This window comes from Myxocyprinus asiaticus, chromosome 3, assembly GCF_019703515.2.
Source record: "Myxocyprinus asiaticus isolate MX2 ecotype Aquarium Trade chromosome 3, UBuf_Myxa_2, whole genome shotgun sequence".
In the NCBI taxonomy this organism is placed as follows: Eukaryota; Metazoa; Chordata; class Actinopteri; order Cypriniformes; family Catostomidae; genus Myxocyprinus; species Myxocyprinus asiaticus.
The window spans coordinates 47794061-47813444 of record NC_059346.1 but is presented as its reverse complement, the minus strand read 5'-3'; the positions used below and the strand labels follow the sequence as shown (position 1 = coordinate 47813444).

Here is a 19384-nt window from a genome sequence, read left to right as displayed (position 1 = left end):
ATTTTATGTTGTCTTCAATAAAAAACCTTCATTTCCGTAAATTGAAAGATTTTCAAATGCCTTGGGTGTCTCTGGTGACATCTGCTGGACTAAAAATAACAATTACATGAGATGACAACTATGGCCAGTAGATGACTTCAGTGCTCCATGCATTGGCTGATCTCTATAAGCCAATGTTGTAACAAATATTTGCTGTATGCATTGGATACATATGTAGACATTACAAAGGTCAATTATTGGTAAAATTCTAGCATTTTGTTTTTAAACCACTTGTGTTGTAGGGTGAGATTTTGCAATGATGCCACAATATACTTACAGTCAAACCTGACCATGGTGTGCAGCTCCCACAACTAAGTGTAAAATTTCTCCCAATGTGCATATTACGCAGTCTGCATAGGGCAAAAACTCCCTAGGGGGGCACCAGAAACTCCACCGGCTGCCTGTCCTAATACGTTATTTGAGGACTCAATAGCAGTCGCAAAACACAGATGATCACCTCGCACCATGCCTGCAGCCCCCCGTGTGTGTTTGTGTGTCCATGTGTGTGTATGCATGCGAATGTGTTCTACATTGTGTTTGTTTTATAGTCTCACCACTTAATTTAAGTGTGTGTGTGTGTGTGTTGTAATGCTACAATTGCATTATCTAGGTCTGTTAGTCTGACTTTGCAAAAAACTTTTAGAGTGCATGTAAATATACTGAGTGTTGCTATAAGTGGATGGGCTGAGTTGTACAGTGAGTACAGTTGTTTTTCAGAATATCCTGGCCTGAATTCTGGATAACCTGACAAAGTTCATCTGTGAGAGTGTTTGGAATCTTTGAGTCTGTCAGGAAAAATGCGCTGTGACACAGGCTTCCCAAACTTTGCTACATTCATACACATTTTTTCCACCTTTTTTGTCTTGTGGTTGGCCACTAATAAGCCATCTCTGATGCCAAGACTAAAGAGCAGAAGGGCATAGAGCAGTGGCGTTTTCTCAAAGGAGGCAAGGGAGGCAGTGCCTCCTCAAAAAATATGGATGAGAATAATAAGGCAGATGCGATTTTCACCTTGGTACAGATAATGGTATATGCTATTTACACCCCAGTGCAAATAGTGGCAGATATTATTTGCACCCTAACCCTGCTAAGTTTTTTTTTTTTTTTTTTTTTTGACTTGGTTTTAATAAATAGTCTGTAAATATGAGCATACAAAACATTATTGTGCTGAATGCTTGTTAATAATGTAAGTTAAAAGGTATTCCATGTCCCTTCCCAAACAGAAATCTGATACATGGCCATGAACATTTAAACTATAGTTCATATATTTGGTCATACATATTCAAATTCCATTTTGAGTTGGGAAAATATATGTTACATATATGAAAACAGCCATTTTTTGTAGTAATTTGAAATGTGTTTTTGCACAGCGTATATTTTATATCAGTGAAAACCATACATGAACACACATATGTGTTTTACATACTGTACTGTATACTATTTTGCCTGAAAACTATGTAAATGTCAAATGGAAGTGAAATACGAATTTATACTGGACTAATAAATACAAACAAACCCTGAGACTGCACTTTTTCAAAAGTCCAAAGTCCACCACATGCCACTGTCAGAGAGAAAGACAGCAATAGGGAGGACAGGAAAAGAGAAGAAAAAGACAGAGCTAGAAAAATAGGGACTTTTACACTGCATTAATTACATTCTTTGAGTGTGTGTGTGTGTGTGTGTGTGTGTGTGTTAGTTTCAAAGTTAAAAGGCAGCATTTTGCGGTCATCAGTAAAATGGGAGCTTTGAGTGGCCACGCCACAGCATCTGTTTTGCGCTCCTTTACTAATGAGCAAGACATTTAAAGAGGGCTTTATGAGCCGCCAAATCCTGTTTTACAACCGAGACAGAGATTTTAAATGTGATTAAGGCCAGATCCTGTGTACTTGTATCCCATGCTCACATGAAAAAAATTAACCTGCCATTCAAATGGTGTTAGACAGGGCATAGCATGATGGGGGGGGGGGGGGTGCAAATACATGTTTGTGGCAATCAATATTATGCCACAAATGCTGTCCATTGAGTTTAACTTGCATTGAACCCTGAATATTCCTTTACTGGCAAAATAAAAAACACATTAAAATCATCACAATATTGCTTACTTTTATATCGTCAGCAAAATCATTGCAATTATATCGTGAATATTCTATATGTCACCCAGCCCTACACCAAACTATAGTCTGAATTTTATGAGCCATGCCCAGACAAGATAACATAAACACAATCCCTTCAATTATGCTGAATAGTGTGTAGTAGCCTATGTTAACACTCTCAAAATCTTACAATATAAATCATTTCCTTTTCTTGTTTTGAAATGTAATGAGAATGTTAGACCAGGCTCATATTAGCAGTCAGCTCATTTCTTTACCACATACAATCACTGTAAATAGATGCAGTGAGCAGTCACATGCTATAGAAACAGAACAGAGTGTAACAGTGTAAATAATGCAGAGGAGTGTGTTAGGCCTATAGCCAGTACAGACAGTCTTGCAGAAATAGCCATCTGTTCTGTCATAGGGTATGTATGAAAGAAATAGAGAGAAAAAGTGAGTTTGTGGACTGCAGCTGACTAAATAGCTCTTTTCTTTTTCTGATTAACAATTTGATTCACATATTGAACACAGAAAAACAAAACATATATACGCAGAATCAACAATTATCCCCCACTATTACCCCTCCCCCACCCTGGCCCCCAACAACATCCCAGTGGTCATACATGATTATAGACACAAACACACACAAAAATAATAATAATAATAATAATAATAATCACACATCCAGAAACGCCAGATTTCCGCCTCATTTCCCCACAAACAAGTTCAATTTCCCAAGTCTTCTAGATGACCCTCCTTCAAAGGCCGCTACTCTCCCCATCTCCGAGCAACACTCCTGAAATGAGGGTGCTCCAGCCGACCTCCATCCCCTTAAAACTATCTGTCTGGCTATCAAGACACTGGTTAGGACCCAACTCTTTATGTGTCTATTCTCTACATCGAGGACCGCCCCATCGCCCAAAATAGAGTCTGGGGCAAAATGAAACCCGAGTGCCCAATACATCACAAACAAAACTCTGAACCTTCAACCAAAACTCCTGGATCTTAACACACCCCCAAAGACATGGGTTATGTCTCCATCCTCTGACTAGCATCGCCAGTAGGTGGGTGTGTCTTTAAGACCAAGCCTATACAATCTAGAGGGGGTCCAATAAAATTTATGTAAAATCTTGAATTGCATAAGGCGCACCCTTGATTTGACATTTTTTAGAATCCTAGCCCACTCTCCCTCCTCCAATACCAAGTTTAAATCTTTCTCCCATAATCTCTTGAGAGAAGTTGAAGCTCCGTCCCCCAGACTCTGAATTAGCAGGGTGTAATACACTGATGCCTCATGACCTTTTCCAAAAGCAGTAAACTAGCTCTTTTCTAAATGTAAACGCTGATACAGGTGTAGGAAGTAATCAGATATGGGCAGACAGAACTGTAAGTCAAGTGATAGGAAACAGTGAGAAACAGGTTCATGATGAGCACCTAAACCAACAAATTATCTGATAATATTTTCTGTCATGTTTTAATGGTGAATTTGTGGTTTGTGTGAGAGGGCTGTACTGAGCTCAAGGACCTAAGCTCTTTTTGAAGTGTGTTCTATTGTTTGACTTGCTATTCAAATTTCACTGTACCACTAATGTAATATCCTTTCATAAACATGTAGATCCGAAATGCTATCATGGCAAGCACTCTTCTACTTAAAAAGGGCACAACCTCTACCTGTGATCAAAGCAAAGACATGAATGGTGACACTAACATTCCAACACCAAAATAGATCATTGTACTAATCCATTTGCTTGAATTCCTTCATGAAAAGAATCCTATTGTGATCCTATTCTTACCGATGTGGTACAACTACTATGTCAAAGGCAAATAAATCAAGGTCAGACTAGCCAATCCCTGAGTAAATATTATCCACCCGCATACAGAGTCTATTAGCCAATGAACAGTGAGGCCAACACCTACATACTGGTACACAATAGCTCCCTTATCAATTTTTAACATGCTACAATGCATAAACAAGAAGACCGAGGCAACTTTGGAAATAGTATGCCAAGGTCCCTGGATGGCATACTGTTTCAAGTGAAAAATGAAAAGGAGTTTTTCTAAATTGAGACTATCTAAGTTGTAGAAAAATGGCATGGACAGCTAATTTTAGCTTGATGCTAAAGTTTAGGCTGCAAGCAAACCCAAACATTAGCTGAATTAGGGGTCTGTGCTATAAAGACACATTTTTATGATGTCTTACTATATACTTTTCCATAACTAGCAAAGTAGGCTACTAGACTAAAGAAGTCCAGAAACATCATCAGACAAAGAGTCACTCTGTGTTGGACTAATTCTCCAGTCTCAGATAAACTGACCTATCATACATAATGTCAGTATGGGATTTATCCACCTGGTTTAACATCCCTCAATCTGTTTTTTATTCTCACTGCTGATTTGACATAACCACAAGACTCCTCTGCAGGCATGGACAACATCTGTATCTCATATGAGTGGTTTCAGAGCCCCTTCATTTAGACCACCTTTTAGCTGAAGGCCTATATTTTACCTGAATATTATGCAAACTGTATCTAGAAAGGGAAACTTGGTGGTAAGGTTTGACAAACAACAGATGTGCCATTTTTTTCTGAGCCAATGGAGGTATTCCAGCCTAACAGCTGAGAAAGACAGCAAACGTGTTCGGTGAACTGTCTATTAGACATGTGTGATGTTTGTGTGATGGTAATTCCTTAGGGAACATGTCTATAAGCCCATCCTTTTACATTATCTAGAACATGAGTTTTCAAACTTTCTGATGCCAAGGAACCCCAGATATGATGATCACCTTGCAATGGACCCCTTCCTAAAATATACAGTAAAAGCAACTACATATTTTCATTTATATAGCCCCATTTACTTGTGTGAGAAAAATAGTAAGTGTGATAGTATAAAGACAACATGTTGTCTGCCAAATTAAATTATTGGCTTTTATATTTTTATTGTACTAAAGCCAAAAGAAATTATTAAAATGCTATCTGGAAAGTATTAACTCTGTATTAAATTGACAGTGTCTTTTTTTTTTTTTTTTTTTACACAAAATTAATGTTAGATGTATAAAACTGATGAGAAACCTTTCAAATTCAATTCAAATGTACTTGTATCATACTTTTTGCAATAAATAAGCAGCGTTACAGAGAATTTAGCTTCACAACCTCCAGTGAGCCAGTAAATGTGAGTGTACAGGACCCCAGTTTCAAAACCCCTGATCTAGAAGGTGGTTGTGGGATATCTTACTATCAGCTATCTCACAACAGGGGAGAAGGATATGAATGAAAATGATAACTTCCTGTCCTGCTTTATGATTGTAAGCTTATGACTTGGCACATTAAAGACTAACACACACATTTAGTGCTTCCAGGTGGAGTACAGATGTTGCTCCAATGACGTGGACAAACATGGTTCCAACACACTCACACTATCTCTCTCTCTCTCTCTCTCACACACACACACACACACACACACACACACACACATATAAACACACATGCACACAATCACATTATCACTACAACTACTGTTGTTTTTATACTGAGCTGATGATTTGTTCAATCCCCTAACCCTACCCCTTAGGAATTATTAGGGATAAAAGTATTTTATCCCACACATAAAATAGATGTCTCATCTATTTTGGCTTACACACTTTTATTACACTGAGAAGCAGTAATAAAAACTAATACACGCTGTTCACAGTAGACTTCCTTTATCTTGCACAGTCAAAATTCAACCAGACCAGGAGGATTAAACAAAGAGAATGATGGGGCAAAGGTTTATTAATAAAACATTCAGCTGACCGTCACAAACAAGGCACGAGACAAAAAGGGACATAATAGTCTCTCTTGACATAACACAGAAAAGGACAGAGCATGCCCAGGGATTATTTATACCAAGTTTTCCTAATCAAAGTGTTAAATATAACATATGTTTTTTTTTATTTATTTTTTTTATAATCAATGCTCTGGCCAATATCATCAGTAAGCAGAATATAATGAAGATATAATAAAATAAAATTTAATGATGACAAATTAGACAGCCGTTGACAAGGCTGACTGTAGATTCTTGAATTGATACAAGAAGGAACTAAAACTTTTGTTAATCAGCCAAGTTGGCATGATTATTGGTCTATCAATGATATAGAGCATGAAAACATTCAAAAAAGAGAACAAGAGGGGAAAAGGAAACTTGATAAGTAAGGGTTAAAAATGAATAATAAAGAGGTCATTCATAAATGAAGTGAGTCCATTTGTACAAAGCATGAAGTGGACTCAAAAACTGCTTTGGGTTTCTGAGCTCTCATGCAATTTTCACAGCAGATTTCATCTTTCTCAGATATCCCCCCCATGGATTACAGCTTCCTGTATATGTTTTGACAAAGCAGTGCATGAGTAAACACTCCATTGCTTATAGTAGGGTCTCCTACTTCTGAAACATAACCTCATTTGACCTAGAAGTCGACTGAAGTCAAGAGGATTCACATGCTCAGTCGTCAAACCACTATATGAATGCATGTTACTTTATGCTTACAGTGTCTCAAAAAGCATTGAAGCATTAAAGCCACACTTTAAAATGCACACATGATTTTAAAACTAAATACTAGATTTAGATATGATATTAGATATGGTATATTATATGGTGTATTTTGATACATCTAAAGGCGCAGTCACATTTACCTTTGCACGGCGAAATTCCAAGTGTGAAGAAGACCTGGGCAGACGTTGAACGCATGTGAAACCAGCAAAAAACAAATTGCCAAGCTGCCTTTTTTCAATGCTGCACTTTATACTCTGTGAGAGTGAAGTTAAAAAGAAACTTGCCACTTAAATGATATCCTTGTCCACTGTAAATATTCAGCATGGCTATGTATGAAGCACTGCCCACACAGAGGTCACAGTGCCAAACCAAGCAAACCATCCGCAAAGAGAATTTCTTCGCCATCTGAAGTCCATCGCGCGAAGATCACAATCGTGCAGATTCTAACTGAGATGACTGTATTTTGCCCATGGAATTTAAGAGCAGAATCTTCATGGATGACAACCATTACTGAGCACATAACATCTAAGACTGAATGAAGACTATAACAGAGTCAAGAAGACACTTTTGGTAGCTGTTGTTCTACAAAACCGTAGATGAAGGGAGAATGAAAAAAAGCCACTTAATCCATCCAAAAATGGCTAAACTGATCAAACAATGGCAAATTGTTCATCCCAGACTATGTGCTTGTGGGGCAATGTTCTTTCTGGCTACCACTTCATATCAGCTACTCTTCCTGCTATTAGTATTTATTTTTCATCTCCCTTTATCTAAGTTATAACTACTGTAAATTACTAAAGGGGATCTACCAAATCATAGCACCCTCAAAAACAACGGGTCATTGACAAAAAAGGCTGTCCGAGGTTAAAACTTTTTAAAATGTAGTATAAAACGTGTCAAGTTTGAAGAAATTATATTTTTGTGTCCATGTACATTTTTGAAAAACATTCATAGTATGTCAGATGGTGTAACCATCAATTAAAAGGTCTTAAAATACTTTCCTTGCACCTTGAATGCACATGTGAACGTAAATTATTCATTCATTTCAGAAAAGTTTTCTAACGTATTTGTCAAGGACAAAATATTGTTTACAAATATCACACATTTTTGAGTCACGAATATCAGTGGGGTTACTCCACTAGACCTGAACAAAATGTGACTTGTCACAGAAATGTCAAAATATCTAAAGGGGTCCTCTCTGTTTTATGGTTGTTTTGTTACATCACAACAAAATGGCTATCTGCATGTTAGTTCAACCACATGAATTTTATTTGATGGACAAAAGCTTTCAAATATTAATATTAGCTAATATTTTAAAACAAAATTGTTTCGTTGCTTATTTTTTTAAAATAAATAATAATAAAAGATTATTCATTAACATTTCTTTTTTCAAGAATTTCAGCTTTTAATGACATTTTAAATCTTATTTTACTTTCCTTTCTGGACAGTTACACCACTTTGATATTTTTGAGTTTAACCCCCAGAAAAAATATCAAAATGACTTTGAACTCAGAAATTGAAAACATGTTTATCATATTACTGATTTATTCAAGTAGGCAGGGCCATATTAAGGTGCTCCGGGGCCCAGGGCTTAACGTTTGCTGTACGAAAATATGGTGGAGGATGTCGCGACTGGGCCCCCCCCCACCTGGGAGTTCTTAAGCCCCAGTAAGCCCGTGTATTAATATGGCCCTGCAAGTAGGCCTAATAATTTTGTGTGAATTGCATTTTTATTGTATTTTTCAATTATGTAGTTGATTTGGCATCATAACAATGACCCAAACACAAAAGGTGCAATAAAATATAACTAGTTGTAGAGTTTAAAAAGATAATTAAAAAAAAACAAGTTTTAAGACACTCAACCTCAAAACTCAACTCTGGTTCTATGAAATTAGCTGAGGCGTTTCGCTATCAGATGTGGCAACAGCATTCCACGCAGTAACCGAAGCTGACTGAGATTTACACAGCAAGTATGCAGTCCATTTCCTCCACACATTCCTGTCATCTGAACACACACCCGCCAAAATCACTCTGAGATGCATGCTCAGCTTTAGGTCTGTCCATTGTTCAAAAAGCTAAACTTAATTTCCCTGCTAAATCAGATCTTATCAAGTCAAAATAAAACAGGTTTCATCTACCTAAAAAATAAATCTGTCATTATCATAATTATCATCATCCAACATAATCACAAAACAAAATCAGTGATAGGGCCAAATACCTTTAGTTCCAAACTCCTCTGTAGCAGTGGACTGGAAAGCATATTATTTCCTAATTATAGACCAGCGTCAGAGAGAATGAAAACACACCTCAATCTGCCAACTTCACAGAAGAGGCTGGAGCCACATTCATTGACAGTGACAAGCAAAGGGTGTGTGCTTACATGCTTAAAAATATGCAAACCATCTACAGCAAGAAATATCAGTTCAGTTCATCTTGATTGACATGATTGCTTGTGGAAAGTGCTGTGTAGGGCTAGATATTTTTCAGCTTATTGACGATCGATATATACTGAAACTCGATAATCATCACGATTAAACTATTGCTCCTGGGGGGCCTGGGTGGCTCAGTGGTAAAAGACGCTGGCTACCACCCCTGGAGTTCGCTAGTTCACTAGTTCGAGTCCCAGGGCATGCTGAGTGGCTCCAGCCAGGTCTCCTAAGCAACCAAAATTGGCCAGGTTGCTAGGGAGGGTAGAGTCACATTGGGTAACCTCCTCGTGATCGCTATAATGTGGTTCATTCTCGGTGGAGTGCGTGGTGAGTTGAGCGCGGATGCCGCGGTGGATGGCGTGAAGCCTCCACACGCGCTATGTTTCCGTGGCAACGCGCTCAACAAGCCACGTGATAAGATGCACGGGTTGATGGTCTCAGACGTGGAGGCAACTGGGATTCATCCTGTGCCACCCAGATTGAGGCTAATCACTACGCGACCACGAGGACTTAAAAGCGCACTGGGATTTGGCCATTCCAAACTGGGTGAAAGAGGGGAAAAATTACAGCACCTTTGACAAGAAAGGCAGAAATAGCAAAAATGCTTTGTGTAAAGCTACTAGAACTACAGCTGGGTGAAAAGAAACACTTTATCATCCTTATAAACACCTGTTACATCTCTCCTCTCCATCTCACGCTTCATCTGACTTACATAGGTATTTTCTCTGCCTTGTGAATCAGTCCATTTTAATAATATAAGTAGGCCTATGTAACGATTTACGTTATATAAATAATATATTAATAATATACATATTTAAAATATCATCCTATTAACTACCTAAATATTATTATTTATTTTCCATAAACATTGTAACTGATTTAGCAGCAAGGTCCCCTCTTTCAGGATTCCATCTATTAATTTTCAGTGAATTTTGTCAACTTTAATCTGGTGAGAACTGACTTGAACTCTTAAAGGGATAGCAGACCCAAAAATGAAAATTCTGTCATAACTTACTCATTTAATGTTTTGCAAAGCCATATGACTTTCTTTCATCCATGGACCACAAAAGGAGATGTTAGGTAAAATGTTAGTCTCAGTCACCATTCACTTTCATTGTATGGGAAAAAAATGAATGAAAGTGAATGGTGACTGGGACAAACATTCTGCTTAACGTCTCTTTTTGTGTTCCATTTGAATTTCTCTCATCTATGGGCTTGGAACAACATGAGGTCAGGTAATCATGACAGACTTTACATTTTTGGGTGAACTATTCTTTTAACTACCTGTTTAAGTTTTTTTTAAATGTATTTGCCTAGAACAACAACATAAAGTCAGTACACAATTGCATCACATCTTCCTGGGAAACTGAGTAACTAATTGAGAATACTGAAGAAAATATTGTTTATGAATAAATTATATTTACACCACAATTGAATTTATTTATTTTTTTCTCTCTGGACAAGTAAAGTTTTATTCGGTCAAGTGAATGACCAATTTACTTGCTCAAAGGACAAGCACATGACAATGCTTAATGTCGAGCCCTGCTATAAACGTTAAAAACCATTCCATCTGAATAAAACTAGAGGTAAAAATTTAGAAAAGTAGCCCCCCGTGAGATTTAGGTGAGACTGTTTTAAAATTTCAGATGTTTCAGTATACCAAATTTTATTCCCCCCCAAAGTGCATCAATCCCCCCATATGAGTCATGTAAGGGGGGATTCTTCCCTCTATTCAGAAATGAATTTCATCCCGTCTTAGTAACTGTCGCTGTCTGCATTCCTCTGGCAAGCGCTTGATTTTTTCTAGGGCACTATGATTTCCGCGTTGTGGAATCGTGGATTCTATTGATAAAAACGGAATTAACTATAAAACGCAGAATGTCACGGAATTTGACACATTTGAGATTAATGTATGAATATTAAATTAATCAAATTAAAATTGTGATATGCCTTTGTGTGATGATTAAACCACAAAAGGCTGAGATTTAATCAAACAAGTAGCCTATACGGTCTGCATAAGCTTCAACAGAAAGAGAATGTGAGAAGCCACTGGCTGTGTCTCGTTTGGAAGGATGTGTCCTCCGGAGGTCGCATTTGTCGGCCGCATGTCATCGAGGCTGTCTCGTTTCAATTATTATTTTTTTTTGCCTTTCTTTTTCTTATTTTTTATCTATTGTCAATGCCTTTTATGTATATGCACTTACATTTATACAATTGTTAACCTTTTTTGCATTCCCAATAAAAAAATAAAAAAACAATAAAAAAAATTAAACTAAACAGCCTCGATAACATTTGTGGCCGACAAATGCGACCTCTGGAGGACGCAGCCTTCCAAACGAGACACAGCCACTGCTTAAACACTAACCAATTAACATCACGTGTGCTCTGTGTGTATTAATGACAAAGATCAGATCACTTTATTCGATGTGAAGTGCAGCACATATAGACAATATATATTTATATAATTAAATCATATCCTTTTGCAGTTTAATAAGCACACAGAGCTGTTCAACCGGAACGTCAATTTGTAGGTGAACCCGGAAGTCTAATTCGCCATGGGTTCCCTCAAGATTTTCCTATGGGTTTCTATAATGGTGTTTTTTTGGACTTATGAGTAAAATAAGGTCTGTGGTAAACATTGTTTGACGATAGGTGGATATTTTGTGCTACAACATAAATTACACACAGTCAAACATGAATTTTGAAGTCACCATGTGTTTTTTTTTGTTTGTTTTTCAAAAGTATATATTTCAATATGTCTTCAAAATTCACGTTTGAGGTATGACTGTGTGTAATTTATGTTGTAGCACAAAATATCCACCTATCGTCAAACAATGTGTACCACAGACCTTACTTTACTCATACGTTCAAAAACCCCATTATAAAAACTCATAGGAAAATCCTGAGGAAACCCATGGCGAATTCTCTTCCGGGTTTTTGTACTACAAGCTGAACAGCTGAACAGCTCTATTAGCCCATTTATAGCTAAATGCTTTCGAGAGGTGAGAAGTGAAGCCGTCAAAAACATCCGGTTTTCCGCCAAAATATCAAAATAAAAGCTCCAATTAACTAGAAATAAATAAAATAACAAATACGACAGAAATATTTTACTTCTGTATAGTAAAATGTAATATTCAATTAGTTGTAGTAGTAGTAATCATAATGATGATAATAATTATATATCAGTGATAATAACATTATATTTAAAGGGGACCTATTATGCAAAATTCACTTTTACATGGTGTTTGAACATTAATGTGAGTCGGCAGTGTGTGTACACAACCACCCTACAATGTTAAAAGTCCACTCACTCCTCTTTCTTATATTTCTATTAATCAAAAACAGTGTCTCAAAATGACTGGTTTTGGTATCCGCTCTAAAGTGACGTCACTTTAGAGCAGGCCACGCCCACGACTGGTGACAGACTCCACCCTATTATCGTAGATCCTCCCCTGAGTGATCGACACACAGTCTGCCATTTTTTTCTGCGCTGGAGCAGCTACATTGAGAAGAATAATGTCTCAGCTTCATAAGCGTCATACGTGTTCTGTTATAGGCTGTAAAAGTGAACATAAGATTCTTCATGTACTCCCGGCATCAGAGCCACTGAAGATGCAGTGGACAAGTTTTGTTTTTGAAGAAAATGTTCCTCAAAACATACCAAAATTCGTGTATGTTTGTGCAAATCATTTTACACCGGACTGCTTTGTGAATGAGGGTCAATATAAAGCAGGATTTTCAAAATAATTGACTCTCAAGCATGGATCAGTACCAACTGTTCGTGTTCCAGCTTTATATCCTGAAGATGTAAGTATTGCACTTTATATTTTGTGAATGTTTGCAAATCGCATGATGCAAGACAACCCCCTAAAATGTCATGTCTCGTTACCCTAAAATGACTGTAAAAATTACAATTTAAACAACTTTACAGCTCAAATAAGACACAAGTTTTAACAGAATTAATGTAAGCGCTTTTATAAAATTATAAGATTCACATTTCTGTGTTTAAACCCTCCAAAAATTGTCCCCATTCACTTCCATTGTAAGTGTCTCAATGTAACCTCGATTTTTGCTTCTTTTTTTTTAAATCAAAATTAATTTTTGTGGTAATCAACATTATGCCACAAATGCTGTCGATTGAGCTTAACTTGTATTGAACCCGGAATATTCCTTTAAGAGTTTCATCAATGGTTTAATTAATCCTGTGATGCTCTACTGTGCAGCACTTTATTTGACCATAATAATAATAATAATTCAACTTTAAAAACCCGGAATTCAGAGAAAATAAAATGGAAAACACGGAATTTGGGAAAAAATAAAACAGAATTTCAGAAAACAGAAAACAAATTCAAAGGGCCCCTATTTTTCCAACAAGAGTCTACAGGAGTAATGTGTGTTTGAGTAGTTTTAAGAGGAATTTTATAGAAATTATCCAAAAAATATAAAAAACGTTGTTGCTGGGACACTAGTAATAGTGACATGAGATAACTAGAGAGTATACAGTATTTTATCTTTCTTTATAATAAATCTTTAAACAAATCTCGAGAAGAGCATGAACATGTATAACATCAGCAAGGACACCAACATTATCTCCAATGTAAATCAAAGCTAAAAACTTAATGTTAATTAATGTATTGATTCAGGTGTTAGTAAAGACAATATTAAAAAAAGAGTTTAAAGAATCATAGTGAGTGTGTTTTGAGACGTTTTGATCACTTACAGTCAAACAGCTGCAAAATCTAGAAGAAACAGTGTATACAGAGTGAATCAGAAGCGAGGTAAATTGGAGCATGTCCTTTTCCCTTGCTGTCTTAACCTCAGCAATTAGAGCCAAAGCCCACAGTCCTCCTGGGTACTGCTAAACTAATCCAGCCACAGACCAAACAGCAGCCACAGAACAAGGGAGAGGAGAAAAATTTGATCAGAGAAGGAGTAGTGAATGACTGTCAGCTGTCTGTTAACAGGTCATCATGAATGAAGTGAGTCATGAATAGAGTCAATACAGGCTTTCCCTGGTTTCCAGAGAAGTCTAGATTTTTACTCCATTTCACTTCTTGTGTTAATCATTTTGAATCTGCTAGGCTATAATGCCCGTTTTGTTCGAAATGATGGTTCCTTTGAAAGGAATAAAAGGATTGAAAGGGAAAAAAACACCATTTCATAATGTATATGTATTTGGGGTAGCCTATATATTGAATATCAAAAAACTGACAAGGCAAACAGCCATACTGTCTAGTTACATTTTTTGAGGTAAACCCTATTGTCAATAACAGGTATTTGTGACGCATATTTCTGCTGCATGTGGTTTAGGTGACAACTAAACATGTCTGATGTCGCTAGGGCACATAATCAATGGTAACAAACAATGCATGTAGTGTAGGTATATGCAAGCAACTGACTTAATTATACTTCAACTTAACATACATACAGTAAGCCTATGTTAAAATTTTCTCATTTATATTTAGAGCAACCCTACAAGTGTTTAATGAATAAAAAACAAAAAAACTAACTAAAAACTAGTGTGTGTAAATATAATCTAATTTAAATATCACCTGTGTAAGCAAGCAATTTTTTAAAGCATGGCCTCACATCAAACCAGATTCACTGACTCACTGTAGTTCACTTGTCATGACACATCCTGGAATAAACACTCCTTCTGCAAACACAAAAAAAAGTCATGTGGTGCTCTATGACACAAAAACGCTTGAATCTCTTCAGGAAAATGTGTTAATCAGGGGGACTACCCTATCCTCCACTAGTCCAAGCCATTGTTTCTTACGTCTGTGCTACGATTCAAATCAGAAATAAAAGGCTTAAGACAAAGTATTAAGTTACAGGTAAATTAGCCTACATAAAGACATATTGAGTTTTCAATTTAGTCTAAAAATCATATTATTATTACTGTAATAAATAAATATATGTGGCAAATGTAGCAATAAATCTAAATGTTCTCAACTTTGAATTATGCATTTCCTATTGGATCACATGATAATTCTGTGATATTTAAATTTATACAACAATTAAAGATGATGTATGTAATTTTGATGTCACATCACGGGGTCTTTAATACTTTTCCAGAGAACAGTTATGTCAGTGAAGCTGAGCCTGTCAAGTAATGACTTGTCTAAAGACATCAGCTCAAGTCTGAGTCAAATTACGACTAATTGTAGCTGTCAAAGTCATGTCTCAACTATTGTAATTTGTAATATACACTCACTGAGCACTTTATTAGGAACACCATGGTCCTAATAAAGTGGTGGAAGTGGTCTTCTGCTGTTGTAGCCCATCAGCCTCAAGGTTCGACATTTTGTGAATTCTGAGGTGCTATTCTGCTCACTACAATTGAACAGAGTGGTTATCTGAGTTACCATAGCCTTTCTGTCAGCTCAAACCAGTCTGGCCATTCTCCATTGATCTCTCTCATCAACAAGACATTTCCGTCCACAGAACTGCTGCTCACTGGATGTTTTTTTGTTTTTGGCACCATTCTGAGTAATCTCTAGAGATTGTTGTGCATGAAAATCCCAGGAGATCAGCAGTTACAGAAATCCTCAAACCAACCTGTCTGGCACCAACAATCATGCCACGATCGAAATCACTGAGATTACATTTTTCCCCATTCTGATGGTTGATGTGAACATTAACTGAAGCTCCTGACCCGTATCTGCATGATTTTATGCACTGCACTGCTGCCACACGATTGGCTGATTAGATAATCGCATGAATAAGTAGGTGTACAGGTGTTCCTTATAAAGTGCTCAGTGAGGGTATTAGGGCTGAAATGATTAGTCGACGTTATCGACAACATGGACAATAAAAAATTGTCGCCAAAAATTTTCATTGTCAAATAGTCGTTTGATCTCATTTAACGTAACATGAGATCACATTAAACTGTAATGATGACGTGCGAGTGCAGCACTGCAGTTTACGCCTGACTGAGGAGAGGAAGAATTACACAGCTCACTGTCCAGATGCAATCTAAACTTTCACAGCTTCAGGTGATGTAGATCGCAAAATATGAGGGAATTATAATGCAAAAATACAAAATAAGTAAATACAGAAGCTGCCGCTCCGCTGAAGTAAAACTTGCGTGTCGAGCATCTTTAAAGGAAACACCCCGGCGTTTCATCTTAAATGCAGTTATATTTAATGCGCTATAGCTTTATTAAAGTTCAAATAATACGGAAGCAGATCATGTAAATAACTACAAACTCCGAAGCTGACATTTCTCTGTGCGGTCAGAGCCTCTTCTATGAGTTGCGTGAAGTGTCTCGATCTTAGGGGGAGAGATTGAAACTGCACCCAGCTGATGCACACTCTTGTCGAGGGGGCACTCATCCCTCGAGCGCGCGCGCTTAATGCAGCTAGATTATAACGTGATGGCTCGTGACTTATTGAATCATAATATATGTGTCACTGTGTGTTTCTTATCATGAAGAAATTTGTCAATACGCAGCTTTATTAATAAGTGAGAGTTTTTTTTTTTTTTGTGAGTTAAAGATGGATTGGAGTGAACAAAAAGGTGGGAGAGGGTAGTCTTCGCCCCATTATACACTGCAACAAAATATGTTTTTGATTTGTTTTTGTTTTGGCTTGTTTTCCAATATAAATATCTAAAACTCCTTTAAAACAAAATACATTTACTTTAGCAGCTTTAACGCAGAAGAAAAAAATTATAACCAAGTGAAAAAATACACTTATATTTAAGATACATTCTCTTAAAGCAAGTCTAAATATCTTATTTGTTGCTTCTCAAGTAAATGTATCTTGTTTTAAGGATTTTTAGACAATTTTAAATGGAAAACAAGACAAAAACACTTGATAACAATAGGATTTTTGCAGTGAATTTCTTTACCGAATTAAACGTAATAAAAATTATTTTTGTGGGCCTGGATAGCTCACCGAGTATTGACGCTGACTACCACTCCTGGAGTCGCGAGTTCGAATCCAGGGCGTTGTGAGTGACTCCAGCCAGGCCTCCTAAGCAACCAAATTGGCCCGGTTGCTAGGGAGGGTAGAATCACTTGGGGTAACCTCCTCGTGGTCGCGATTAGTGGTTCTCGCTCTCAATGGGGCGCATGGTAAGTTGTGTGTGGATCATGGAGAATAGCATGAGCCTCCACATACAGAGTCTCCGCAGTGTCATGCACAACGAGCCATGTGATAAGATGTGCGGATTGACTGTCTCAGAAGCGGAGGCAACTGAGACTTGTCCTCTGCCACCCGGATTGAGGTGAGCAACCGCGCCACCATGAGGACCTACTAAGCAGTGGGAATTGAGCATTCCAAATTGGGAGAAAAAGGGGATAAAAAAAATAAAATAAATAAATAAATAAAAAGTATTTTTCCCCCTTTAATTCAGTGAATGTCATTTAGAGGTATTTTTAAAAGATGATTTTGTCCTCTTTATTGTTAGTAAGCACGTTTAAAACAACCTTTTAAGTCTGGGCACAAGCTGAATAATCGGTTAAAAGCTAATGATTAATCATTGCAATAATCGCCGAATAGTCAAATAATCATTCTAATAATCGTTAGATTAATCGATTATCAAAATAATTGTTAGTTGCAGCCCTAGAGTGTATACTAAGTAAATGTTAAAAAAAGTTACTTAAGTCCAAGTCCTGAATCCCAAATTCTCACCTGTGACAATCACAGACACACTCACACACTTTAAAAGTAATTGAGAACCAATCTCTCCTGCATGTTTCACACAGCTGGAATTGACCCTCATTTTCCATAGGCCAAAGACTATTTATAGCCATTTTATTCCCTCTGAATGTGCATGTTTTTGTTAGAGCCTAACAGTGCAAAGAGGACGATGTGACTAGGAAACTGGGCTACATAATGTCACTGCTTCCCTAAACCCTCAAAGATGTGCTTGTCTTGAAGCACCAATAAAGGTTATTGTACTGTGTATATCACTATTCAATAGAGTATACAGTATGTTACACCTTAATTTCATATTGATTAAAGGTTTGAAATGTAACAGTATTACAAAACTTATTTTAAAATTGTAAATGATCTAACAATCTCATGCATATCACACAGATTCACTACAACGCTTGTGAAAAGAGAATAATCTATATTCTCACATCTAGTGGCAAGAAAAAGTATATGAATCCTTTGAAATTACCTGCACTTCTGCATCAGTTATTCAGAAAATGTGGTCTAATCTTCACCCAAGTCCTAATTATAGACAAACACAATCTGCTTAATGTAATGGAAAAAAAACGAGGTTTTCATGTCTTTACTGAACATCTTGTTTATTTATTCACAGTCCATGCTGAAAAAAGTATGTGAACCCATGTATTTAATAACTGGTAGAACTTCCTTTAGTAACAATAACCCTTCACCAGACATTTCCTGTAGCTGTTGATCAGCTGAGGAGGGATTTTACACCATTCCTACCTACAAATCTGCTTCAGTTCATTCATATTTCTGGGATTTCTTGCATGAACAGCCCTCTTCAGGTCATGCCACAACATCTCAATTGGAGTAAGGTCTAGACTCTGACTTGGCCATTCCAAAACATAAATTTTCTTTCTCTTTAAATATTCTGTTGTTGATTTGCTTGTGTGTTTTGGGTCATTGTCTTGTTGCATTACTCAACCTTTTTTAAGTTTCAGATGATGGACCGCTACCCTAAAATTCTCCTGTAAAATCTCTTGATGCAGAATTCATTGTTCCCTCAATGACTGCAAGCTGTCCTGGCCCTGATGCAGTAAAACAAAGTCCCACACCACGATTCTTCCTCCACCATGCTTCACAGTTGGGATGAAGTTTTGGTGTTTTTGTGCAGAGTCTTTTTCCTCCAAATGTAGAGCTGTGCGTTTATGCCAAAATGTTCCATTTTTGGAGAGCAGTGGTTTCCTTCGTGGTGTCCTTCCATGAACACCATTCTCATTCAGTGTTTTTTTATATTTGATTTTAGCAAGTTCAAGAGATTTCTGCAGATCTTTTGCTGTTACCTTTGGGTTCTTTTTCACATCCTTCAGCATTGCATGTTGTGCTCTTGTGGTGAACTGTGCAGGATGCTCACTCCTAGGCAAACTAGCAACAGTGCTGAATTTCTTCCATTTGTAGACAGTTTGTCATACTGTGCATTGGTGAACATCCAGGTCTTTCAAAATTGTTTTGTAGCTTTTTACAGCTTCATGCATCTCTACAATTCTTCTTCTAAGATCCTCTGACATTAGTTTTGATCGGGCGTGGTTTACATGCTTCTTGAGAAGTTCAATGTAATGTTTTATAGTGAAAGGCACCTTTATAATACCTACAATCTCAGCTCATTAACAGTAA

General features: G+C 37.0%; 1 protein-coding gene across 2 annotated transcripts in view; it reads right to left on the bottom strand.

Moving 5' to 3' along the window:
- The window catches only part of specc1 (sperm antigen with calponin homology and coiled-coil domains 1), a 208956-nt gene that overhangs the window by 186738 nt on the left and 2834 nt on the right, over nt 1-19384 (bottom strand). The window contains exon 2 of one of the 2 annotated variants that reach the window (XM_051664249.1): nt 13806-13948. The exons of the other annotated variant lie outside the window; for it this stretch is intronic. The gene's annotated coding sequence lies outside the window, so the exon portion shown is untranslated. The remainder of the gene's footprint in view (nt 1-13805; nt 13949-19384) is intronic. 2 annotated transcript variants of the gene reach the window in all.